The 27,242-nt window shown below is 42.0% G+C and overlaps 1 pseudogene; it reads right to left on the bottom strand.

Moving 5' to 3' along the window:
* Nucleotides 1-23,919, bottom strand: LOC132884885 (DNA-dependent protein kinase catalytic subunit-like; annotated as a pseudogene).
* Between the last annotated feature and the right edge of the window lie 3,323 nt (nt 23,920-27,242).

The following is a 27,242-nucleotide window of genomic DNA, read 5'->3' as shown; positions in this document are numbered from 1 at the left end:
TACTGCTATCAGGAAGACAGTTTTGCTAGCATGTTCTTAAAATCAATTACAGCAACTTTAATTTGAAAATCACAGGCTGATGTGGTATTAATTTCAAGAGCAAAGCAGTTGATGGACAGAACTCCTAAATTAATAAACAGTGATAAAACTTAATATGCATTTCTGGCCTCAGGGCCAAAAGAACTCCAGCAGCCCAATCCCTCCCAACACTAAAACACACACAGACCAGTTATCATCATGTCTAAAAGATGTAGACACATCAAATTATAAATTGGCCACAAGGATGAAACACCACAGTGTAATCACTGGAATTACAGCGGAACAGGTTTGTATCGACACTGATTTGTATTGTAAAGCTGCTCACATCCAGGGTTCCCAGCCTATAAAGGTCCTGCCAAGTATATTGGGATCAGTCGCCTGATCTATAAGACAGTCCACTTGCTCTTCCACGCTCAGCTCTTGCTCTCCGAGCCGGGCACGGATGTTGTGTTCCTCAAGCCACAGTCACCATGCCCTTAAACACAGGGTCCTTCTCAAAGCTGAGACGCAGCTCCTCACTGATGGAGAAAATATAGCATCATTGTACTTTTTTTTTTTTTAATTGTGTTTTAGTGATTGCAAATTCCAAGTGCACTCAGTACAAAATGACCATCTAGCTCATTTTGGATTTGAGGTGAATATGTAGCCTTTATATCAAGTGTTACAGATGAGTGCAAAATTTTGCACCCCTTTTACTTCAAAACCAATATATTTGAAACAAATTTGGTTTTACAGATGTTTCTACCTGCCAATTTTTATTTTGTTTTATTATACCCCTGCTCTGAGGGGGGGGGGGCTATACTGGTTTATCTCAGTCTGTCTGAAACTCCCTTTTTCTCAGTAACCACAAATCATAGCCACTTGGTACCAAACTTCAGCTTGGGGTTCTATACCGTGGATACCATTTTCAAGTTTGTCCCACATTGATGTCCTGTTTATCGATTGAATGCATTTATGAAACCTATAGGGTGGATTTACAAAATTCTCTCCGCAACTACAAATCATATCTGCTTGATATTTAGTACTGTGCTTCAGCTTGGGGTTCTATACCGTGTAAACCGTTTTCAGGTCTGTAGCACATCGACTTCCTGTTTACCAACTGAACGTATTTATGAAACAGAGTGGATTTTGACACCATTTCAAGAAGCAAAATGCTATTTCAAAATGACAGATAACCAGGATGCTATTTGAAATCCCCGGGGAGAACACTGCCCTTTCCTTGTTTCAGAGTTAGAGTGGGGGAAAAAGCCCCCGTGGGGTAATACGCCCCCGGCCTGTTTTACCCAAAATAACCACCAGATGGCGCAAAGTTACATTTCTATTGTTGCTATGGACTGGCTTGACAACGGGGATATACAAATATCCACTGTGGATCGCATATCAGCAACGCAGCGGAGAGAAATCAAATTTCATGGTAAGTGATATAATTTTCAGATATCAGTAAAACTGTATTTAGATAGCTATTTCGTCAGATATCACAGCTGTGTATGTGGTATGAGTAGACAAGTCAGTACGTTAAAAAAAAATACATTAGGTATAAAAAGTTGAATCACATTTTGAAAGTAAGACCCTTTTTTGTAAAAGTGTAGTCTGTGGGGTAAAACGCCCCGTTAATGGCAGAGTAAATGGCCCCCAGGGGGCATCGTTTCCTTTTATCATAATTACTGTATTTCATACATTTCTGAATAGCAGATACATAGTTTTTAATAACATCTCGCTTACCTGGTTGAGTAAAGCAAGTAATTTGAACTTAATATTAAAAATAATTGAAATTTAAAAAAATTGAAATTAAAATGCGAAATATAATAAAATGCATCTATTCATTAATTCAGGGATATTTTCTTGTTTCTTTCACATTATAGGCTTAAGTAAACACTTTTGCTATCCAAACAGCTTTTTTTGAGTGAGGGGGCCTATTGCCCCACCTCAGGGGGCCTTTTACCCCACTGGGGGGGTAAAAGGCCCCCTTGGCACAATGTTTGTTTTTGTTAAAAAAAAAAAATTAAGTATTAACTTTAGGCAAACTTTAGGTGGCATTATTGTTCATGTCACTGTTGTCAAAATTATGATTAAAACTAAACACATGGTTCATTTCAACTTGGAGAAAAACTGAATTTTCCTTAAGGGGGCTTTTCCCCCCACTCTAATTATTTGTTGAAGTCAACATTCATAATAAGTGTCCTATTCCTTTGATTGCTTGCATTCTGATACAAGCGTGGGGATGTATGAGAGTTGATCTTGTTTGCCCTAGTTACTTTTCATACAAACCTTTGAGTGTTCAGTGTCAGTTACATTTTCACCATTGTGGCTCTATGAAGGTGGCTGCAATGCATCTAAACGCCGCCTTGTTATTGGATTTACGGCCTGAATCTGCGTACAAGTTTAAAGTTGACCGGAAAGTTCAGTTGTAGTAGAAGTCTGGGATGTGAAGTATCTGATGCTGTGATTTCAACTAAAAATTAAATTACTTTTGCATACAAAAGGTAAACAGCTAAATTCAGTTTACTGAAACACTATCCTAAGTGCCTATAGAAAGTGCTGTCATGGCATCTGGCCTACCTCGTTATAACTGAGGGGTTGGCTCCCTCTAGCTTCTTGCGAGCAAAGTTGATCTTTTGGAGCGGGTACCAGTTGATCTCTTTGGTATCAACGCTCTCAGTCCAGGTGCCTCCTCTCTTAAGCTGCTTTGGTGCAAAGTTTGAAGGAGAACAATTTGAGAAACATGAGAGAAACATCTGAACCTGGAAAGTTTGGTAGTCAGAGATGAACTAAGGACAATTTAGGACACAACTGTTGGTATTTTCATCAACTCACATTTTTATTCCCTGAAATGAAACATGCATTGGACATTCACAAGCATAAAACTAAAATTCAGACCAATTAGTTGATCATCAGTTGTTGGAGTGTTAAATACAACGGATCGTGGTAATATAAAATGAGTCCAATGTAAAGACAACAGCATTTCTGAGGGTCAGTGTTCACCATATACATCACTTTATTATTAGGATTTTATTTTATTTTATTAAAAAGCTTTCACTCAGACTCATATGACATCCTCATACCTTCCAGTCGAGAGAAGGCTCTTTCACGAACACATCCATGGTATTGAGGAGGACGTCAGGCTCGTCCCTGAATGCCCGGAGTGAGTGCACCATCACACTGTGGATCAGGCCGGACTCCGCCATGGGCTTCATCAGACTTATAAACTGATGCGTAAGCCGGAACGGCATCAGCTCTGGCACTGGCAGAAACTTAACTTTAAAAAAAAAAAACGCCACAGCATGTTTCAGCTACAGCAAATGCAGTATAAACAAACTTTCCTGGCTTCTAGAGCAAACTGCAATAAGGAGAGAAATGTAAATGAAAACTGTATGCGAACCCGAGTAGCTGGTCCAAAAGCATGGCCAAAGTCAATGCCAATCATGCCACCTGTTTCAGCATTGATCATGAAGTTGAAGAGGTGGCAGTCTCCGATACCCAACACCCAGTGACTGATGCAGAGCAGCGCGTGGGAGCTGGCAAAGTGAGAGCGCAGCAAAAGGAAGGCCTCAGGCGTCGTACTCATCTTCACAAAGGCTCGTCTGAACGGGTCAGAAAAATAACCATCAAAATTTCAACATTACTCATCACGTTCACCTCCAAGGCTTGTACAAACATTACGAAATTCACGTTTTCTGCTTAGCACAACAGTCATTAAAATCTCAAATCAAAGGATTTGCCAGCATACCCTAATACTCTATAATAGTAAGACTAGTTAGCTCTTCGCTTGTCTTCCTCTGCCCTGTTTCCATCTGAGCTCCACTTTATAATTATTTCCACACAACACAAATTACATAGCAAGTAGAGAATAATGGCCGGCTTGTAGGAGCATACCTCAGCAGGTCCTCTGGTACACTCTGCTCAATCCGTTTAAAGTTATTTACCGTGTCTGTGCGATTAGCCTTCCTGTAGTAAAATGATCACACAGTAATGTGCACTTGGGTCTTTCCATTTTCAGCAGACAGTAAGACTCAGTAGGACATTATGGCACCACTATAGAAGGGAAATGAACAATAACATACCTGTATGTCTCAGCATATTGTCTTATTCCCTCAGCCCTCCCAGCAATTTTACTTAGCCAAGAGTCATAGATTTGATTGGGCCTAAAACACAAAAACTTGCACCGATTCAAAATGCCTTACAAGGAATTGGTTTAGAAAGATTTCAGGGGATCTGTCAGAGAAGAGAAGGAGCAAATGCTTCAAGAACAACGAAGAAATGAGCGGTTAAAGAGAATACGATGAGCGGCACCAAGCCTGAAAACTCCAGAGAAATTCGTGATTGTATTTTAAAAAAAAAAAAATTCGTAAGGGAGTATGGAAGAGTTTGCTTAAGAATCTCATTTTATTTTTCTGCTCACATTCGAGTTAGCTTCTTCATGAAAGTGTTTGAGTTTCTTACAGATGAACCAACTTCCTTATTCCACACGGAAAACCCAGATTGGGTAGCAAGCAAACAACGCAGACATAACGCAGTAAAAACCCAACAAGGAGCGACATGCGCGATAAAACCTGAAAGAACAGAAAAGATTAAGAGCAGAGAGAGCTGGAGCTTCGTTTCTGTTATCAGAGGAACACAGTCCTGTGCAAAATGTCACCATGGAGCCAGAGTGTAGTAATGACCCAACAGTTCGAGAGTGTTTTACCCACCCACACACTGAACTTTACAACAGCTGCATGCATGTGAAACGGAAATAAATCGACTAAGGAAAGAAAAACTATTTTGGATAAAATTGTTACTGTCCGTTACACACTGATCAACCTGTGTGACTCAGTTAAGCCTTTTGAATCGAGAATAAATGAAGAGGGAACTGAACATTAACCGTTTACTGAAATTATTGCAAGGGTGATTATAGTTACTGTATGACTACAGCTACAACTGGAATGTGCTGATTCTGTTAGTGTTTGTAATTATTGTTCCATCCACTATTACATCAAATTAAAATAAAATCTTACAACATTGTTTGAAAGTCTACAGCAAGATATTTTGCTGTTTTACAAAGAAAACTTCAGATATTGTTTTAACAATAATAAGCATAACTGTATAAATAATAGCGTGCAAACAGCTGTGTAACTAGATGTCCTTGGGGTTGTTGAGACATGGAGGGATGGAATACCATCTGTCCCACAGTTCAGGTCGGAGTCCTTTGAGAGGAAATGCTTTGGCTTTTGCAACATTCTGTTCCCAAAAGCTGATGTCGGGAAAAAGTCTTTACACAAAGGAGGTTTTCTTGGTTTTGTAGTTTTTTAAAACTGTTCTTCCGTGTCAAGACTCTTCGGGGAAAAAGAAGGTATATTCCAACGTGTAGCTAATGCTAATGCTAGGCCACAAATCTGCACCGTCACTCCAGTCATTTTGAGGAATTTTGTACGGCTCATAACCCTCAATAAGCTAATTTCCGTGTATATGTATCCTTCGCTTCTTTCTGACTTAGATTGTCCAAGTAATCCAGTAGTAGAGCTTTTTTAGCTGTAGTTTTCTTTGGACAACAGCAACAGACGTCAGACATTTTTGTTTAGCTTCAGTATGTGAACAGTATGGAAACAAAGTTCGCTTGTCCCCCAGGTCTTGGGTAGTGACGATTGCTAACATAAATGTGACGTGAGTGCAGTGGGTCTATAGTATACATGGTCAGCCTATGCTATCGATTTAAGGATGCACTGCAGCAGCCAGTAGTTAAAATGTCCTGATTATCAATACATAAAAAAGGCACAAATCCCAAGCCTTGTAAACAGTGCTCTTGGAAAAGGCTCCGGATCCACTGTGACACCCCCCCCCCCCCCCCATTTAACAGTATTGCAGGAGGAAAAGTTAAAGAGAAAAATTAGATAAAATACCATTACATCAGTCAAGAGTATAAGAGGATCATCATCTGCAAGTACATACCCTCTCATCAAACCCTGTAATCTCCACATGGTACTCAGGGAGAGGCTTGGATCTTCCATCGTACTGTCCTAAAGTGAGGAGGAAAATTAGTATTGAATGTTTGCCTGATGAACTTTCTGAAACAATGTTTCATTTGAGGAGGCTGATGGTTTTCTCCTAACCTGGAACCTCCAGCTCGTTCCGAAGTGTGTCTACGCTGAAGTTACTGAGCCAGGGTGAGTACTCCTTCAGATTCCCTGGCTCTTTCTGGAAGCCTCTCATGAGCGACACCAGCTCATCCACTCTCCTAAGATAATCCTCATCTTTACGCTTCTCGTATACCTTCGAGCCACCTGGGCCAAAAAGCTTCTCCACTTCTTTGGAGAATGTCTTTTAGAAACACAGACTAAGAAAGAAAATACAGACTTTACAATGTACAGTTGATTACTCACTGAAATAACGGAACGGGAAGATAGTTTCAGGCGTTACAACTAAGAACCTGGCGGAATTTTTTCCGGAAGGCTACAATTCCTGGGGCTTTGAAGTTGCAGAGTGAGGTGCTCATTTCTTCATACACAGTGTCCTCATCATTTTCTTGTCCATCTTGGGCTTCTCCAACTGACTCAACCTCATCCCACCAATCCTGCCAAACAATGTTGACAGTACAGCAGTGTACACAGGATACATGTTAATGTAAGGATTCTGCATTGTACAGTGTATAAATTGTGATGCAAATTTATGACAATTTGAATCAATGAAATAAAAAAATTTATCACAATTATCAGGCTGCGTAATCTTAGTTTTTCCAAGCTGCAATTACATTATTTAGACAGCAGAGGGCGCAATAACAGCCAATAGCAGGAATGCATGTGACTTCAACCTAGGCAGGAGTAACACAGCTCTAAAATAGGAGGGCGCTGTCGTGCGACTGATTGTATAAATAGATTTAACAAGAAATCAAAGCTATTTTACAGACTGCTGAAAGATAAAGAATAGAGAAAAATGGAGGTAGTAGAATCCTTGTTATTACTGTAGGAGCTATTTGTTAGTTTTGTAAAGTTTAGTTTTTGTTTATAGGTTTTTTGCTGAACATTTAATTTACGAGTAATTTTGTTTGTTTGATTACCTTAAGTGTTTGCTTTATTTAGATTAGATATTGATAATATTTTTGTTCGTTAATTATTTGTTTAGTATATTTAGATTTGTATGGTTTATATTTTGGTTAATTTTTGGTAATTGGTTAACACTGTGGATATTTGAGGTTATTTGAGTAGGTAGGCACATTGAGGCCCAGAATGCACCGGGGTGGGCCTATGGTTTTTTACCAGCGCAAGAGAGGTAGCAGCAGCCATGGTTTTCTGTGCTGTTTTGTTCATTTTATTATTTTGAAATAAATCACCACAAAACACAATACTATGGAATGGACATTCAACTTCTTTTGCCTGGGTTAAACCACATCCCCATGGTGCATCAGTGGCCTTTTGGTTATGATTTGTTTATTTTGTTTTTCTGGACAAATGGCCACTACAATTACCATTTTCATTTTTAATAAAAGGAATGTTTTAGTTAACAAGCTATTAAATTTTACTCCAACCTTTACAAATATGGGTAAATAATTATTGTTAAGAAAATTAAACAGTTTAACAAAAGAAATATTTAAGTTGATAAAGAATAGGAAAAAAATATTTTGCTTTTTTTTTTTTTTCGAAAATATTGTGGGAAAATTGAATCGGGAACCCAGTATCATGACTGGAATAAATCGTGAATTGTTACATGCCTAGCTAAGCATATTAAGAATATTATAATGCTAATAAAAATTTTAGTGGCCATACAGTACATCCATTATCCAGAACCGCTTGTCCTGTACAGGGTCGTGGGCGAGCTGGAGCCCATCCCAGCTGACTATGGACGAGAGGCGGGGTACACCCTGGACACATGGATCAAAGCAAAAAAAAAAAAAATCTGACTGAAAAAAAAGCTCCATGTCGTTGGCCCCTACCATGTCAGCGATGCGTCAAATTTTAAACGCCGTGTTGTCCATTATCCCCTAGGCCCCTACCTATAGTACATTTACATAATTTTAACAAATGACTAAAGCAAGACTTTACCATTGTCATTACTGGCTATTCATGATGAAACAAGTTTTCAGCGCAAAGTGCACATTTATTTCAACAATACTTTAGTAATGCACAACAGTGGTTCAGAGAAAAGTGCAAGTGCAGTCGAACTTGAACCATGCTTTCAAAAGAGTGGAACAGAAAGAAAAATAAGAAAATCTGTTGAAATAAAGCCAGGAAACAAGAAAAGTAAAGTGAAAGTTCACTTTTTCTGCTTCTTCGCAGTGAAGCCAAAGGCATCTAGTTTGGCAACACCTGATGCCTGTTTTTGTTTCTTTTTCCTTGGCACAGCAGCAGGAGCTTGCCATTATCGCCCATTTCATTTCGCCAAGCCCATCTCCACTTATTCTTTACTGTTTTGTCGATGTCTGACACATCTGTGCCTTCATTTAAAAGAAGCGCATCCATGCTGGCAAAACCGAAAGTAATTTGACGCGCTCTAGCGATGGAAATCGAAGGGCCTATGTCCGGTGAAATATGGCCTTATATGCAGTACTCGAGTTGAGGGGGGGATGTGGGGGGAGGCATCCCCCTTCTGAAATAAAAATCTCAAATCATCCCCCTTATAAAACGGCCATCCCCCCATCACATCCCTTGGGACATTTTACCGATTAATGTGGAAATTAGCCTACTATTATTTTAACAAATATTACTACCATTTCAACATTAGAGGCTTTGCGCAGTGATAGCCTACATGTAGCCAGATAAAAAAGACGCATATTTATTTATTCGGTTGCACCTCTCATTCACACCTATACGGAGGTTTCAGTCACTGAAAACAGCTACTTTTGCAAACTCTGGGCAGAGTGGAGATTTCTGAAAACTCCATCTTCAGACACGCGTGTAAATCGGGAAAACGAAGCAACAGTGGGCGAGAGGGCGCGCGCGAATATGGACCCTTTTCAGTCACGTGACCTTCGCAAACGCGACCGCCATTTTGGACATGTAGTGGACTTCGGCTCAAATCGGTTTGAATGCGAGGAAGGCGACAAACATAAAAGAAAAAGGAGCGAGATGCAGAAAACTGTATTTACTAGTTTACTGTAATTATGATCTGGCAGCTATTTACACCGGATCCAGTGTAAATAACTGCCGGAGCCAACGTCCGGCCGGGCCGCGAGCGCGCACGCGCCGGCTCCGGCCGGGCCGCGAGCGAGCGCGCGCCGGCTCCGCGGCCGCCGGCTCCGGCCGGGCCGCGAGCGAGCGCGCGCCGGCTCCGCGGCCGCCGGCTCCGGCCGGGCCGCGAGCGAGCGCGCGCCGGCTCCGCGGCCGCCGGCTCCGGCCGGGCCGCGAGCGAGCGCGCGCCGGCTCCGCGGCCGCCGGCTCCGGCCGGGCCGCGAGCGCTCCGGAACCTCGGACGTTGGCTCCGGCGGCTATTTACACTGGATCCAGTGTAAATAGCTGCCAGATCATAATTACAGTAAATTAGAATGGAATGTTAACAGCAATGTAATGCCTTTTCTGGCTAATTTTATTCGTCTTACCTCCAACAAAGTGGTCACTACACAAGCGCTGGTATGCCGCTATCCATCTTCTCCGTCGGTCAGCATCTACCGGGATCCGATAAAATGATAACCCTTGCCTTGTTTGTTGATGGTTACTACATCCAGGTGCACAACAACATAGTGGCATGATGGAAGTCTTGCTGAAAATAAACACTTTCTTTGCTGCCATTCCTCAATGCTGGCTGTGGTAAACTACTGGTAGTACATGTCCAAAATGGTGGCCGCGTTTGTCGTGACGTCACGTGAAAAGGGTCCATAATGAGTCAGAGGTGTGAATCTTTCACCGAATGCCAATTGTCCCGGTTCTTCATGAAATCGCACGCGCACGCACAAATTCATTAGGTTAACTTTCAAATAACTGTTCTTGTGCACTTGCGACACCGGAGCCACTTTCCTGAATTTTGAGCTTTGGAGTATTCGCTTCTTTATCTATTTAATCATGGGCGTCGCCACCATTGAATGTGAAGGGGACATGTCCCCCTCACATTTCATAATTCTTCGTTTGGACCAGTGGCGGCTCCTGAATTTTTTTTCAGGGGGGGCAATTTTCCCCCGTTATGTCTACACGGACCGTAAATGTCCACAGGACTGAAGTAAATTGACCTAGGTAGCAAATCAATTGGCCGAACTTGTTTTTGCCTGGTAAATTCAGATATCAATATAGACAATCTCTTCTCTCCACTAGGTGGCAACACTGAACAAGTTAAAGGTGGCAAACTAAGGTAGCCTAGTAAACTAGACCCACCCGCCTAGTGGCCAAAAATATTTTTGCCTATGAGTGGCAAATATTCACATTTAGTCTGGCTTGCCAGGCTAAAACTAAGGAAGATTCATTGTGAAGCCTTCAAAGCAAAACATTTGGCATCAAAATCAATTAATATTACATTACTCATTTATTTTCTCATATTATTCCAGTATTCTGTAATAAGTAGACACAAATTCTTAATTATAAACATATTCTAATTTCTTCAATTCTAAAGAATGCAATTAAAGTGGCAGGATATAAATCCAAAACAAGTGTTTATTTAAGTTTTGAAAAAGGTGAAGAAAAGCATAACCATCAAACAAACATGTGCAGCTTAATTATGTGGTTTTTTTATATGGAATTGCACCATTTTAACAACAAATATTTCTAAATAAATTCTGCAGTTTTTTTTCCCAAGAATTCCTCCAGAAAGCCATGCCTTAAAAGGAAATTTAAAGTATTACAAGCATGTCAATGAACACAAAAGGCTTTAGTTATTTAGCTATACACACACAAGGTTACACAAGGTTTTGTAGTCAGTGCAACTTAGCTTAACAAGTTGGAAAAAAGGTAAGGTGCTGCTGGCTCCAATGAACACACATACTGTACAATATATAAAAACTTAAAATATGCTTAATTTACACCAAGTCAGAGAGAACTTGAGGCTACTGAAATATTCCAAGCATGGCAATGTTAAACTGCCATTGGTAAAACACACAAAAACAACTTTTGCCTAGTAAATTCAAATATCAGATATCACTGTACCGTCTGCTGTGCTACTTCCAGAGTGGAAGAGAACGCAAGGGTAGCTAAAAAGAGCACTGACTACATCACAGCCAGCTCGCCAAGTTTTCCGGTGGTACCAGTTCTTGTTAAAACCTCTTGAGCAGGTCTTCTCCCCCTTCGTAGACACTTGATTGATGTTTAAATTCGGTCTAGGAGGTCCTCGCTGTTTGATTGCCGGTTTCTCCTCATTGGTACGACGACTAAAGGGAACTTCTTTCAGAGTCGCTATCGTATTGTTGCACTCAACACTCGCCGCCATCTTCCCGCCCAAGTTGCGTTTTCCAGCCCAAAATTATGTTCAAAACCCGCCAAAATGCACTAAAAACCAATCTGGCAACAGGCGTATGATGTAAGCACGCTGCTTGTGCGAGCACATAAAACCTAATAGAAAATGCATTGGGAGCAGGATTTTCGAAATAGTAAACGTACGTACCATTCTTCTTCTTCTTTCCGATTTATTGGCGGTTGGCATCCACTGTGGTGCATTACCGCCACCAACTGTATTATTGCGACATTGCAATGAGGTATGGAGCTTCAATGGAGGAGTGACAAAAAAAAAAAAAAAATTAACTAAATCCTGTCAAAAATGCCAGTATTCTTCAGGAACATAAGAACAAATCTCCAAGCTGACGGTACTGAAAAGGCAAATAATCTCTCAAGAGAGAGACTGGTCTCCCCTAGTTCTCGAACCTCTTCTAGTAGAACACTTCTCTGTCTACTGTATGCTTGGCATTCTAACAAAACATGTCTAACAGTCTCCATTGCACTGCAGTTAACACAGTGACCTGTGGCATGCTTGCCAATGATGTAGAGCAGGGGTGTCAAACCTGATCCATAAAGGGCCTTGTGGCTGCAGGTTTTCATTCCAGCCATGCAGCAGCACACCTGACTTGGCTCATTCAATCAACTGAACTGTCTTCACACAGTCAAATAATTGCAGCCACACCCACCCTTGATTAAAGGGTGGGTGTGTCAGTTGATTGAATAAGCCAAATCAGGGTGCTGCTGCATGGCTGGAATGAAAACCTGCAGCCACACGGCCCTTTATGGATTAGGTTTGACACCCCTGATGTAGAGGTTATGATTTAATCTAGTGTGTCCTATCCTAAGTCTTGTTATAACTTGCTCTTCTTTCCGACTCCAAGTATCCTGTCTTCTAGTGGGAACCTTTTTTTGTACAGTGCGCAGAAAGCTGCCCTTACTCTCCCTGTCCCACTGCCCCTGCCATAGTCCTAGCATTTTAGTGACTATGATGGTCTTAACTTCTGCTTTACTCAGTGGGATATTAAACTGTGCCTCAAATTTTAAAGCATTTTTGGCAAGCTGGTCTGCAACCTCATTCCCTTCAATACCTGAGTGAGATGGAACCCATAAGAAATTAACCAGAATATCTTGCTGATGCGGGCGGCACGGTGGTGTAGTGGTTAGCGCTGTCGCCTCACAGCAAGAAGGTCCTGGGTTCGAGCCCCGGGGCCGGCGAGGGCCTTTCTGTGTGGAGTTTGCATGTTCTCCCCGTGTCCGCGTGGGTTTCCTCCGGGTGCTCCGGTTTCCCCCACAGTCCAAAGACATGCAGGTTAGGTTAACTGGTGACTCTAAATTGACCGTAGGTGTGAATGTGAGTGTGATTGGTTGTCTGTGTCTATGTGTCAGCCCTGTGATGACCTGGCGACTTGTCCAGGGTGTACCCCGCCTTTCGCCCGTAGTCAGCTGGGATAGGCTCCAGCTTGCCTGCGACCCTGTAGAAGGATAAAGCGGCTAGAGATAATGAGATGAGATCTTGCTGATGCAGTCTGAAGAGACTTTGAAGGACATCGTACAGTAGGTCAGGTCTACACACTGACTTGCCATGTACGTACCATTAGTGTCAATGGGAGATTTTGGGACAAATCTGAACCTGACAGAAATCGCCCCAAAAGGGCGTGGCTACACCAGGCGCGACCTTAGCCTGATTGGAGTAGATTAAAAAAAAAACCTCCCTCCCTGTTTGGGAGTGCGTCGCCCAAATCGCCCCTATTAACGAGCCGCCAGTGGTTTGGACCCGCCCACATTTAACATAAAATATGAGTTCACCCAGCGCCGTTTCTATTGCTTCGTGAAAGAATCCATTCCACTCGATCGATAAGAGAATACACAGACCACTGAGAATCCACTCCGGGTTTTCCGGGCGCTCCCTACAACAGCTCACCGCGCGCGAGTGAAGTGAATCTCAGCGCGAGCACAGAAATGTTGGTGCAGCTGCTGGAAAGTGGAGGAGGTGACGTCAGCCCCATTGCAACCTCACAATGTCTAGCTTTTGCTAAAACCTTATTCTTTTGTTATCTGCCCTCAAAATTAACCCTAGGCCACGTTAAATTGATATTCAACTAAACAGTGAAATAAGCTTAGCCTAATGGGGTATTCTTGGTTGATGATGAATTGTTTGCAGTATTTGCTCTTCCCCAGACACAATGGACATAAGGACATTCTTTACAAAGAAGCGGAAAGTCAGTCAGAATGTCCCCACAGGACAGGGTTTTTTTGTCCCAATGGAAATGTTAGTGCAGTTAGCTGGCTAGTCAATGTTAGGAGATGTATCAGCTAGCTTAACGTTAGCTATCATTTCATTCAAACCCAGTAGGCCTGCCTTACTGTAATGCCAAGAATGAGGTCAAGTCTGCTCTGATGATATTTACTGATTCCTTGTTTTGTCTGGTCTTTGGCAGTTTTCTGGAAAGTAAGATGGGAAATCAGTGTATGGGGAAGGAATAGTAAAAAGGAAAGTAATGGAGAGAGATGGATGTTATTCCAGGTGGATTGTGAAGGAAAGGGGGATAAAAGTTATGAAGTGGTAGAAATTGTGGTGGCACCAATGTAAGAAGGAGTTATATCTATAAATCTATTTGTTATACTAATCTGTAAATGCTACTGTAGTACCACCATTGCATGGAGGTTGACAAAACTGCGCTTGTTCATTGTGTGAAGTTCTCTTTTATGTGTCATTGCTTGACCCAGTGTAATTTTGTGTTATGAAGACTGCATGATGCCATGCCATTTTTGTTATATCACTAAATCGGAAAAAAAGTAAAATGCACCCACTAAAGTCACTGTTGGTGGTGAACAAAATTGCATCTGTTCATTGTGTGAAGTTATTTTTTATGTGTCACCGTTGCTTGACACAGTGTGATTTTGTGTTATGAAGTTTGCATGATGCCATGTCATGCCTGTTCATTGTGTGAAATTATGAATCTTATTTTTAAACATACAGTTGAGTGTCACTATTGCTTGGCACAGTGGCATGTTGTGTTACATCTAAAACTAAATAAAAAAGGAAACACAAAATAAAAAGTAAAATGCACCCATAAAGTCATTGCTGGTGATAAATTGTGTCACATTCATCTCATGATCTTAGGCGTAGCGGTGGGTTTAAAAACAGGCTGATGAATATATGGACTAGTTGAATGAGGACTTATTGTTGAGTCTCTAAAATTGAATTAAGTGACTTTTGTAGGTAAAATTAAGTGTTTAACAACCTGTTAAAAATACACCAGAATGCAGGAAATGGCATCTAATTAATTAAAAATTTTCTGGCGGAGGATCCCCAGACCCCCCGCCAGTGTGTCCCCCCACATTAAACATGCTTCTGACGCCCCTGTATTTAATCAATGAATTTGTCACATACATTAAAATTACTAATGAGCAATTCCAGCGTTATGGACGTGACACTTGAACTCAAAATGGCAACAAATGACCCAGTGCATGTTTTATTGTCTCCCAGTATTTAAACAGGTGTTGCATATTTTAAGGCTGTACCATACTGGAGAAGTGATAGAACAAGAACAATTCCCATAGTACATCTAGGGCATGCCAGAAAATGCCAATAAAAGATGCGTTATGGATGTGACAGAAAAAGTATCACTTTTCTTGGGTGACTGTACATTTTTATCAAACTCTGTGAAATTGTAAACCTAATGTCGAAATGGAGATATCCATTTGATAGAGGGGTCCAAGGTGAATATTAAAAAAATCTTTGTTTAAAATATTTTGTATTTCATGCAGAGTTTCGGAAGGAAAAGTCAGCGTTATGGATGTGACGAAATTCCGTTATGGATGTGACGCGTCTGAAATAGACATGGCGTATGTTTAGAAAATCAGCAATTTAACCACCATAACCCTTTGAAAAACTCTCTAAATATCAGCTAAAACTATCAAAGTTCTTAAATAATATTTAGGATGGCTATTGTTTTGCTGTTTTGTGGATTTTAGCATACATTTCTGTGGCTTGTGGGAATAATATAGAATTGTACATGATCAAAGTTGATTTTAGCTTGGGTTTTACATTATAAGAAAGAAAGACTGACAGTGACATATTAGGTTGGTTACAAATTGGTTCAACTTATTCACATCTGTAAAATACAGGCCTAGGTGATATCTCTGGGAGTGGTTTTGATGTATTACATGTTGCTTTATTTTTGCATGGTGAGGTTGACATTTACATGGAATTGCCCTAATGTAAACCATTAGTAGCCTATTTAAGCAATAGCTGTTTTCTCCACTGTTTTCCGACCTTTTGTGCTTAGTGAATGAGACACTTCATTACACTCCACTGACCGACTTCCAATTCCAGACTTTTCTGAAAATGTAAAATATAGGCCTACGAGATGTTTTTTTGGCACTTAATTCGCGTTGGTCCTTCACTATTAATTTTTGAGACTGACGAGGCACTAAATACTGTGGAATTACTTTCTCCTTACTATGAAGTTTGGCATCTTAAACAAGTGTCAGGAAATCTTGCAGCCCGACTCTGCAGCCTCCAATGTTTAAGCGAACTGCTGAAACCATAAAGATTAAATCGTAGGCTAATCAAACCAAAGAAAAACACAGCCTTTCCAGAACGTTGTCTGCCGAAGCCTGTTTAGCCTACAAAAGGCTTAATAGCATAGATCTTGCTGCGGCTTCAACAGGGCTGTTTAGATTTTTCACCTGATCACCTTTCAATAGGCAAATATCATTATTACTACTACAAGAGGCCTAGTATTAGTAGGAGGCAAGTAGTTGCTTAGTAGTAGGACAGCCAAATTGTTTCATCAGTGGAGCCGCCGTTAAAAGGAAACTGATGCGGAGCGCCACGGCTCGCCTCGGGGTGAATCGCGTCCCGAGGCGCAGGGCTGGCCCGCCCTGGCAGCGCTGGTTCGCTGGGGAGAGGGCAGAGGTCGCTGGCTGCCAAGGTTGGAGAGGCTAGGACCTCCCCTGGCCGAGTTGCGAGTGTCCAAAGTCGGGCTGGAGCCGCCGATAGAAACGAAACTCAAGCCGAGCACCGTGGCTCGCTGGCTACGCCGAGCCTTCCCGGGACTAGACAGTAGCGTAGGCTGTATTTATTTATTTAGGCCTATCTAGCGCAACAACTTATTCCTTTACATATACTCAAACATAGCACAAGAAAGGGTTCAACAACAGGCAATCACAGCAGCTTGGTGAAGTTCTAAATCACATCGGTGTCAGACTTATGGGCCTACCCCCCCCCTTTTTCCTCGGATCTGCATCATTCTCATTATTGATCTTTAGTGCTCCCAGTTGACGGAAATCCGTCGTAGCGACGGAAAACTTTAATCCATGTGGACAAATCGCCAGATCATCGCAGGGCTGACGCATAGAGACAACCATTCACACTCACACCTACAGTCAATTTAGAGCCACCAGTTACCCTAACCTGCATGTCTTTGGACTGTGGGGGAAACTGGAGGAAACCCACGCCGACACGGGGAGAACATGCAAACTCCACACAGAAAGGCCCCCGTTGGCTACTGGGCTTGAACCCAGAACCTTCTTGTTGTGAGGCGACAGCGCCAACCACTACACCACCGTGCCGCCCCATACAGTACAGTACGGTAGATATTACACTGAATATTTGAAGAGGTTTTGAATAGTTCCCCTTCATTAACATTTAAAACACCACATATTCTGAGTCAATAAAGACAAAAAAAAAAAAAAAAATCACCCAAGTTAAGACTGACTTATCTCTGTTTCTTCACACTTGTGAAATGGTAATGAGCTCAAATTATAAATGATGATCTTTTTAAAGCGAGCTCTGCTTTCATGCTGTGCATCATTTACAGATCAGAACTCCAACCAGTGATGGACTGTTTGGCTGTGCTTTAATGAACAAATGAAAAATAAAAAAAATGACGACTTGGCGTCGAGTCATAAAGAAAGTGAGGAAGAAATGCTTCTGGAGAATACATTTATATGACAAATATCGATTACAGCAAAAGAAATGTAAAATGGATTTAGTCCTTTAAAGAGCATTTCAGGGTTGGTGAGCTGCTGAAGAGCATCAACAAACTCTTGAAAACCTCCTCCTCTATCCAGCTTTGCCTTTAGCCTGGAAGACACACACACACGCAAAAAAAAAAAGTCAATGTTTTTCTTCATTACTTATTTACATGCTAAGAATGGTCACTTAAAAAAAAAAAAATTTCAGCATACTTCTGGACAAACTCCTGGTTCGCATGACCGATAGCAGGCTCTTCAAACAGAAAGCCTTCCCTGCTCATCATGAAGGGGTACAAACGCTTTGTCAACTGAGCTTTGGTAGACCACCAGCTAAAGTTCTGAATAACTAATGAGGCGGATATGACGTCACATGAAACCTAGGCCACAGGTGTGATTGTGGATGTGAACAGTTATTTGTCTCGGTGTTAACCCTGCGATAGATTGGCGACCTTCCTAGGACACACCCCGCCTCTCGCCCAAAAAGTCAGCTGGGATTGACTCCAATTTCCCCGCAGCCCTGACGGATAAGCGGTATAGATAATGGATGGATGCAACTAATGCCGCTTTTCCACTACAAACGCGGCTGAGCCGTGCCGTGCTGAGTCGGGCTGAGTCGAGCTGAGCGGGGCTGTTGGAGTTGCATTTCGACTACAACCGCGCTGAACCGTGCTGGCTGGAAGTGGGTGGACACATTGGGTGGAGTTAGCGAAAGTGGGTGGACGTCACGTGATGTCGTTAAGCGGCGCAAACAGTGACATCAGTGAGCTTTTAAGTGGTAGTCTCACGACCCGGAGAGTAAACAATAAACATAGAGGACATGGAGTCGTTAGTGTTGCTGGTCTTGGTGCTGTGGCTTGTTGTCACCGACAACGCCAACAGATACTGGCAAGAGCGTACAGATGAGGCGAGGTGCATAAGGCTTCAGAAATTCTCGCAATTCATAATTATTCTTCTTCCGGGTTTACGGTGTTTACAGATCCCAGCGTGCTCGCGGGGCGTGTGTGGGCATGTGAAGACACTCCTCCTCACCAATCAGTGCACAGGGGAGTGTCTGCTCACGCCCCCAGCCTCACTCGGCACGGTTTGGCTCGCTTCAGCCCCACTCCAAAACGGTGCGAGTTTTAGGGGCTAAGCAGGGCTGAAGCGAGCTGAGTCGTGCTGTTCTTTGGTAGTCGAAACGCGAGCCGTGTCGGGCTGAAGTGAGCTGAAAAAGGGTAGTGGAAAAGGGCCATAAGGTACCCAAATCTGTTCCGGCAAGACCATGCTCCTGTGCACACATTTTTTGCACACGAATGTACCGATCTATTCATGCAGGGAAAACCTCAAATGCAAAAGATTCACATTTTAAATCATTTCAGCAAAACATAACACCAAAAGCTACCTGATCACTGGAAGGTGCCCTGGAAAGTTCTAGAACTCTGTGCTCTCTCTTCTCCGACGATCTCCAGAGCAGAGGGACTGCGGTGCACAGCGCTGGCCAAAAGGTCAAAGGTGGTGCCCAGTAGGATCCTCTGGTCTCTGAACACCTTGCTAGTGGAAGCTTCACTCTGCTCCTCAAACTCCTCTACGCAACACAGATACATAAATCAGAATTAAGAGCTGGCTTTGTCATTCACTATTTTAAATATATTTCTGGACTGCAGAAATGAAAAGAACAGCTTCTACCAAGCAGTGGGACAGTCTTGAGCAGGGAGCCGATCTGCTCAGCGGGCCCCTGGCTCTTCCGCTGGCTGAAACGGCTGAAGCTGTGCACCCAGCGCTGTAGCCAACCTTTCTCAGCCTTCGCCTCCCTGTGAAGTTCTTTCAACAGCTTTGTTGCCACGGAGAAGTTGTTCTGGTGGGATAATCATGCAAGGGATCAAAAAAAGCAAAATATCTGTAGAGATCCATTAAATTCAATATTCTATGGTCCACATGATCAGTTTTGGTGGAAATATTGTTTTCAGCTTTTCTAGTTTTACTACATATAGATGAAAACATGCACGTGTAAAGTGAGATATTGTCAGGCCGTAATGTACACCAGGAAAATTCCTTACAGTGTCACACTGACACCAGGGGCGTCCGGTATAAATACGCTTGCAAGGATTTGCTAACATGCTGAATGATTTCATGATTAGGAAGTACCTGTTTCCAGGCGCTATCTGCCATGTTCAGTTTCATATTAAACTTGCAGTCCTTCACCAGTGCTCCCAACTCTTCTGCTGTACTGTCCTGCTCAGCTCCATCCACCTCCATACTGTTAGCAGGAGACGAGCACAGCTTCTCCCAGATCTCATCCAGAAAGAAACCCCTGGGACATGAGAGGACGCACATCAGATAACACACAAATGCCTACATGAAGGCAAGGTTGTTACCTGAACTGCACATTCCATTAACTTTTTGCACAGACCTGATCATTTATCAAGAGATAAATCTATAGCCATGGTACAAAACATGCATGCAAAGCTCAGATGACTCACCGGGATGTAATGATGTCATCCCATGCGTTCATGGGGTCAGTTTTAGCATCAGGGTAGCGACTGGTCCACCTCTTGATCAGACTTTTCAAAGAACCCACTGAGCCTGGTACAGAGGAGAACAAGGTTACAGGAGCCGTCATGTGGAAGCGATAGCCATTCGAATCAACCTTAAAGACAGACGGCCTTTCGATTTCATAAAAATCGGTGAATTTAGTTCCCTCTGAAATTTGGTCATTGTAATATGTTTATTTCTGGAATAACTCACAAACTATCAGGCCATTCTGTGGCTGGGAAATTATTTAATTTGAGGGGATTTCCAGGCAAATAATGCATATGAAATCACTCATGTCGCGCAGTCAAGCAGACAGAGGAACTCCGTGTGCGCATGTGCAGATTTACCCTGATCCTGCACTGACAGTTACATCATCTTGCCGCTAAATGAACAGCTGATCACACCGAGGTGCTCGCTGACTGCCAATATTTATTAGTTTAGTCCTGCATTTCCTTTCCTCACAACATCTTTTCTTCTCGCTTTCTGTTCCTGTCGTCGGTCTTTCACATTTCATTCGCATCCTACATTTTTCTCTCCTATTTTAAATTTGTATCCCACAGTGCCTTGCGTGAACGGGGAAAGCCCAACACGCGATGCATGACGTATCTTGAATTGGGTCACGGTGAAGCAGGAAAAAGTAGCGGAGAATAGTCGGGACAGTATAGTAGTGAGTAACTTGTTGCGGTTGTTGCCTGACGAAGGTGTAAAAAAGAAAAAAGATTTTGATGGTAATGGTTTGAGACAGTGATGCATGCTGTTGATGAGGATAGGGATACTGATGGTGGTGATGATAATGTTGATGTTTCTGATTATGATCTGATGTTTATGATGATTATTAGTAATGATTTACATAACAATGGTGATAATTATGAAGACGATGATGAATCCATCAATAAAGTTAGTTATTTCATTTTCTTTTTGATTATGTAGTAACGAACAATATATTGTAGTGGCAATTATTTTTGTGTACATTACCTAATACACAGTTATTTGGTGACCTGAACAGGCAAATCAATTACATACTGCAGACTTGGCTTTGACAATAGATGGGAGTGACGGCAATCACAGCCAACTAACTTTATCCCAATCACCACAAGGTATAAAACATGTTGGTGATGGTAATGATGGGCGTATGCTTATTTACATATACGATTTTCTTTCAGCGAACCAGCAACCAGTTACTCTCTCTTTTGGATGAAACGAAGCCCAAAGATTCCAGCCTGCAGAAACTGTCTAAAAATACAGCCAGATGGCCGATCACTGGAGTTAAATCTGTCTCAACATACTGTATTACATGCATTATTCATTTTGATAACCGTGTAATAAGGACCTGAGACCTTCGTGCAAAACGTACACCTCTTAAAATTGTTGGTCCTTTACGAACAAACTCTAGAAAACTCTAATGGTCTTCCTAGTTTCATAACAGTTGCTTAACATTAGCATGTTGATCATGCTGCTGCTGAGTGTTTTAAATATATTTCCTCAATTGCACTTTTTTTTTTTTTTTTTAAACAAAATCTCTATCGTCTTTTCAAAGTCAAAGCTCTAATCCTCGGAGCTACATGCGCTGCATTCGAATGAGGAGTATGTTCGCAGGAGTTTTTAATCCCACTGGGTTTTTGTACCGGGCAGCGAATTCATTGGATTATATTTTGTTTTCAATATGATATTTTTCCAATTTTTTTTTTTTTTTTGTATTCTTGTCTCAGCAATGGTGAAATCAAATTTGTAAATAAAATCACTGCCCTGACTCTACTCATCAGGCCAGAGCTATTCTCTTTCTGTGTGTGTTTTGTACAACATAAGGAAACAGTATAGCAAATATAACATTCAAGAAATAAAAACAAGAGAGGCTGGCTATGATAAGAAAATTCTACAACCCAGAAACAGATGGGAGCGCCGCTTTTAGGCAGTGCCTAAAGCTATATATTATTTTAATAGAGCAATTAATGAATTTAGGCCAAATGGCCCTAAATTCTCCACTGTTTTTTCCTGCTTCACCATGACCCAATTCAAGATACTACGTCATGCATCACATGGTGGGCTTTCCCCCTTCGCGCAAGGCATTGTGGGATACAAATTTGAAACCGGAGAGAAAAATGGAGGATGTGAATGAAACGTGAAGGACCGACTACAGTAACGGAAAGCGAGAAAAGACATTATGTTGCAAAGGAAAGGAAACGCAGGACCAAACGAATAGATATCGGTGGTCAGCAAGCACCTCGGTGTGATCAGCTGTTCATTTAGCGACAGAATGATGGAACCGTCACTGCACGGTCAAGGTAAAGCTGTAGATGGCAGTAATGCAACACTGGATACCAACTGCTGTAACCCCCCCCAAAAAAAGGTGGTGGTAAACCTGCACATGCGCACACAGACTTCCTCCGTCTGCTTGACTGCGCAAAGCAAGTGATTTCACGTACGTTATTTGCTCGGGAATCCCTTCAAATTAAATAACTTACCAGACACAGAATGGCCCGTTTTATTTTTTGAGAGATATTACAGAAATAAACATGCATCACAATGACCAAATTTCAGAGGGAACTAAATTTCACCGACTTTATGAAATCGAAAGGCTGAATAGCTTTAATATATGATTTTTGTCGGCCACACTAAAAAAAAAAAAAATCTTTTAGCTGAACCTCTGTGTCCATCGAACGCATACATGCTTACTTGAATCCACTATGATAAAACTGTTGAGGTCATAGTTTATGATCTTCCAAGTCTGCTCTTTTCTACGGGTGATTTAATTCTTGGAAACGTGTAAATCCCAGAATATATATATATATATATATATATATATATATATATATATATATATATATATATATATATATATATATATATATATATATATATATATAGACATTGGTGGGTTTTGGTAACTCAATTTTGGAACCGAGAAATTCAGAGAATTAGGAGCAAGTCCCTTCTAACCGGGATGAAAAGTGGAGGGGAGTGGAGGGTCAGGTAGACTTGAATGAGAAGTGTCCCAGGTTGGAAAGCCCAGTGCATTAACCTGCCAGGGAGCCGAGATCATACTGCTCTCTAATTCCACTTCTCCACATCTTTCCCTTTTGTTCATACTTGTTGGCATAAACCAGCTCATTTGACTGTTTCCCCAAAGCTAAAAGCTGGAGAGTTGTGTGTGACTTGCTCTACCATGACGACAGTTGTGATACACAGAGCTGCTGAGTCCCTGTAAATATTTGTTTATTTAAAACAAATTTGTTTATTTAAAAACAAAGAATGCCATTTCTGTAAGAAATCATTTATTAAATACATTAAACATAAGTCAGTGTCAGTGCTTGGAGATAAATCCCTTCTTTAAGTTTTCTGACTACGAGAGTCTTATTAGCTTGAACAGAGAGAGAGGCTGGTCAGAGAACAATTGTTTATGGCCATTATAACAAAACAACAACAGAACGTCCCACAACAGTTAAAATGACTAAAACAGATAACACATGATGTATGTCAGTGATTCTTTAATAAATAAAAATATAATGTTTGCAAATTAATGTCCCTGAAGAAAAACGATCACCCCATCGTTGATTATTTTCCAAAAACTACACGCCCCTTCATGGTTTTCCTTCGTTCTTGACTTAAACCAACATCCTGCAACACTAACTACATGTTGGTACTAATCCTTTAACCATAATTTGCCAAGCACCTGTTATTTTCCCCTAAACGGCCTATAAAAGGCAGATGTGATGCTGACACTTTAAATCATGAATCTCAGTCATGTATTTTGCCAAAACAAAGACCGGGCACTACAAAATCTTGACTTCTGTGTAACTATACTCCAGAGATACATGGTTGTCCTTTATCCTTTATAAATATTTCTAATAAAAACACGAAATGGTTTTCATAATAAACCATGATAAAAGGATATTACAACATGTCTATTGTCCTTGATATTTACTGTTACATGGCCTTCATTTTACTGAGGAGAAGGGGGGAGAAAACAAAAAACTACACAGTTACTCACAGCTTCAGATTTTGGAGGCACAGGGGGTGGAGGTAGATTGATCTCAACGCTGAGGAAGGCAGCACTTGTAGAACTCCCACTGGGGTATGGCAGGCCAGACAGGCAGCTGGAGACGTTAACGTTTCCTCGGACATCCTCGTTGCGCTCGTGCACAGGACTGTGCGTCTGGGTGTGGTCCAACCACAGTTCCTCGTACGGGTTGGGCGGTGGACACGCGGGCACAGTCACGTTGACGTGCTCACCTTCCTGCATCTGCAACTCCAAGGGCAAGCACGTGCTGAAGCGGCCGCGGCACTGGAACGGCAGGCTCACACTCTCGTTAGTGCGGTGGTTCATACAGACGACATTTCAAAACATTTTGTGTCACTCGGTCGAGATACGTGACAAGTCTGCACCGCGCATTTATTACATTTGCATGCCGCTTTACAAGTTTGAAATAAATGTAATAGTTTCTTTTAAGTAATCGCCTGTGCATTTATACTAAATTATCCACCTCAGGATCAGCGAATAATTGATGAATAATAACCTCGACTTTGTCTCACTTATTTACTGATATTTACTTTGCCTTCGGCGAATAATTGCCAAATTACTGAACATTTATAGACGGAGTTTTGGTTATCATCGCAGTTTCTTTTACGCTTTCAGAAACCCAATGATAAAACGTGTGAGAAGTCACTAATAAATTAAAATGTTGCTATCGTTGACGAATCGCTGTGGTGTAAGTGGAATAACACACGCTAGACCGTGGAAGGCGGTGGGGGTCGTGCGTGACGCTTATAGAATAATTTTGGAAATTTGTCTGTCGTGTTATTCCTTAACCTTATTAATCTGAATACGTTAAAATATTTTTAACGTATCATGTATAAATTTGATCACTATAAATGTAAAGTAGAAAAACAATGTTATCCAATAAACAGTAAATATATGGGGGGGGGGGGGGGGAAATACGACTATCAGATAAAAGAATAAATAAGAAGTTATAAAGGTGATCTGCACTGCACCTCATGTTTAAAAGGGATGAAATACTGACCACATTTAAAAAAAATAAAAATCCTGGAGCCTCGGGGTTAAATACTTACCACCACACAAAAATACTTACCATGCATTTGATGATAATGATATACAAGAGGTGTTGAGGAAAAAAGCCTACTCAAAAAAAACCCAGAAGAATTCCCAGAGGAACTGGGATGGGCCTCTGATAAAGCCACCTCAGACTCATCAAGATGAGCAACGCTGCCTTCTACAAGGAGGAGCTTTTTTGTTGTCCTCTTCTTCATCCCTCCTCCTTTTCCCCTGGTGAGGGACAGGAATACAGTCTACGGGGAGAAACCCTACGGGGACCATAGTGGGGTTCCCTGAAGGAAACAGGGTCATCAAAGGGGCTGGGATCCAGATGGGAGTTGGGTTCCAGAAGGGTGTCAGGTTCCTCAAAGGGGTCAAGATACTGCAGGGGGGCAGGATACTAACAGGTGTGGGGTTCGTCAAAGGGGTTGAAATACTGCAGGGGGGCGGGTTCCTCAAAGGGGCCGGGGTATCGCAGGAGGGTGGGTTGCTAACAGGGATGGGGGCAAAGCAGGGGGGTGGGTTCCACAGAGGGGTCAGGATGCTAAGAGGGATGGGGGCAGAGCAGGAGGGTGGGTTACACAAAGGGGCCGGGGTATCACAGGAGGGCAGGTTACGAAGAGGGATGGGGGCAGAGCAGGGGGTTGGGTTCCACAAAGGGGCTGGGGTATCACAGGAGGGTGGGTTCCATAAAGGGGGTGGGCATCTCAAATGAGAGGGGTTCAAGGAAGGAGACAGGGCCCTCAAAGGAGAGGGGTTCCCTAAAGGGGACAGGGTCTCTAAAGGGGGCAGGGCGCTCAAAGGAGATGGGCTTCCTAAAGGGGGCAGGGCCCTCAAAGGAGATGGGCTTCCTAAAGGGGACAGGGCACTCAAAGGAGATGGGCTTCCTAAAGGGGACAGGGTCTCTAAAGGGGGCAGGGCCCTCAAAGGAGAGGGGCTACCTAAAAAGGACAGGGTCTCTAAAGGGGGCAGGGCCCTCAAAGGAGATGGGCTTCCTAAAGGGGACAGGGTCTCTAAAGGGGGCAGGGCCCTCGAAGGAGAGGGGCTACCTAAAGGGGACAGGGTCTCTAAAGGGGGCAGGGCCCTCAAAAATGCCTCAAACCCATCATCATCCTCTTCTTCCTGATGAGGTGTGGGATCTTGATCCTCTTCATGTCTCTCCTCGCTGGCAGGAAACATCCTTCCTGTATACAAGAGAGATGAGATGTGCAGATGTGCCTCACTGTCTTCGTCAAATGAATCAGAAACCTCTCTTTTTATAACAGAGCTTCTGTTTTATACAGCAGGAAATCCTCAGTCTAAACAAACTGGGGCGAGTTTCCCAAAAGCATCGTAGCACAAAGATCGTCGTTAAATGGCAGTGCGAGCATCATAATGAACACTCTCTCTCTCCTAATTAAGATGCTCTTAGCTTTAAGAGGCTTTTGGGAAACCCAGCACAGTTCTTTACACCAAACGTATTTACACTCACACACAGTTTTCTTTCCTATTAGCTGTACAGCAGTTTGCTGAAACACACCAATGAACAACTCAATAATAAACTCGCACACATTTCATCTTATTGAAAGCATTTTATCTGTTTTCAACCTTATTATTTTCCAGAGTGTCTATTTACTATTTTACAGCCCAACGAAGAGACAAATAAAACCCTGAACCCTGGAAAACAATAATTTAGTGACATTAACTTTGCTAACTAGCCGACTTGCTAACCTTAGCTTCGCTAACATTCCTCTTCAGAGTAAATATTTTACTTTTAGTAAACTAAGTAACTACAGGACTTTTCTAACAAACTGGTGAAAACACACTAAAGTTAGGTTACAGAAATTATTATACATCTTAAACTATTAGCCGAATGGGTCATTTCTGCTCACACTGCCATTTCTGGGATAGTTTGCACTTTAGCGACAGTAACCTGTGTGTGTGTGTGTGTTATGGTCATATGTTAAAAAAAATAATGAAGAAACGTTTTTGTACTTATTTTGGCGATTTGAAGCCTTTTGTGTGGTTTTCTCTCGTGTTCTTCTGATATAAGAGCGAGATCCTCTCGAGATCGCCTCAATAAATATGGCGGAGTTTTGTCGCTAAAGTGCAGCTGTCCCCGTTTAATGGCGACATTTCTAAGCGCGTCTGTCTGTTTCTAACAATCATAAAATCGTCTGTAACTGTTGTAGTTATAATATTCACACAGCAAAATGTGTTCATGCTGACAGCTAGCTAGCTTAGCCAACTGATCTAACGTTTCTGACTAGCCGCTAACTTTAAGCTAATTATCATGGATGTAAACCGATTAGCCAAACAATAAGGAACAGGTCGCTTTCATCAAAACGCTGTTAACT

Source organism: Neoarius graeffei, chromosome 1, assembly GCF_027579695.1.
Source record: "Neoarius graeffei isolate fNeoGra1 chromosome 1, fNeoGra1.pri, whole genome shotgun sequence".
Taxonomy (NCBI): Eukaryota; Metazoa; Chordata; class Actinopteri; order Siluriformes; family Ariidae; genus Neoarius; species Neoarius graeffei.
This window is presented reverse-complemented; position numbering and strand designations above follow the sequence as displayed.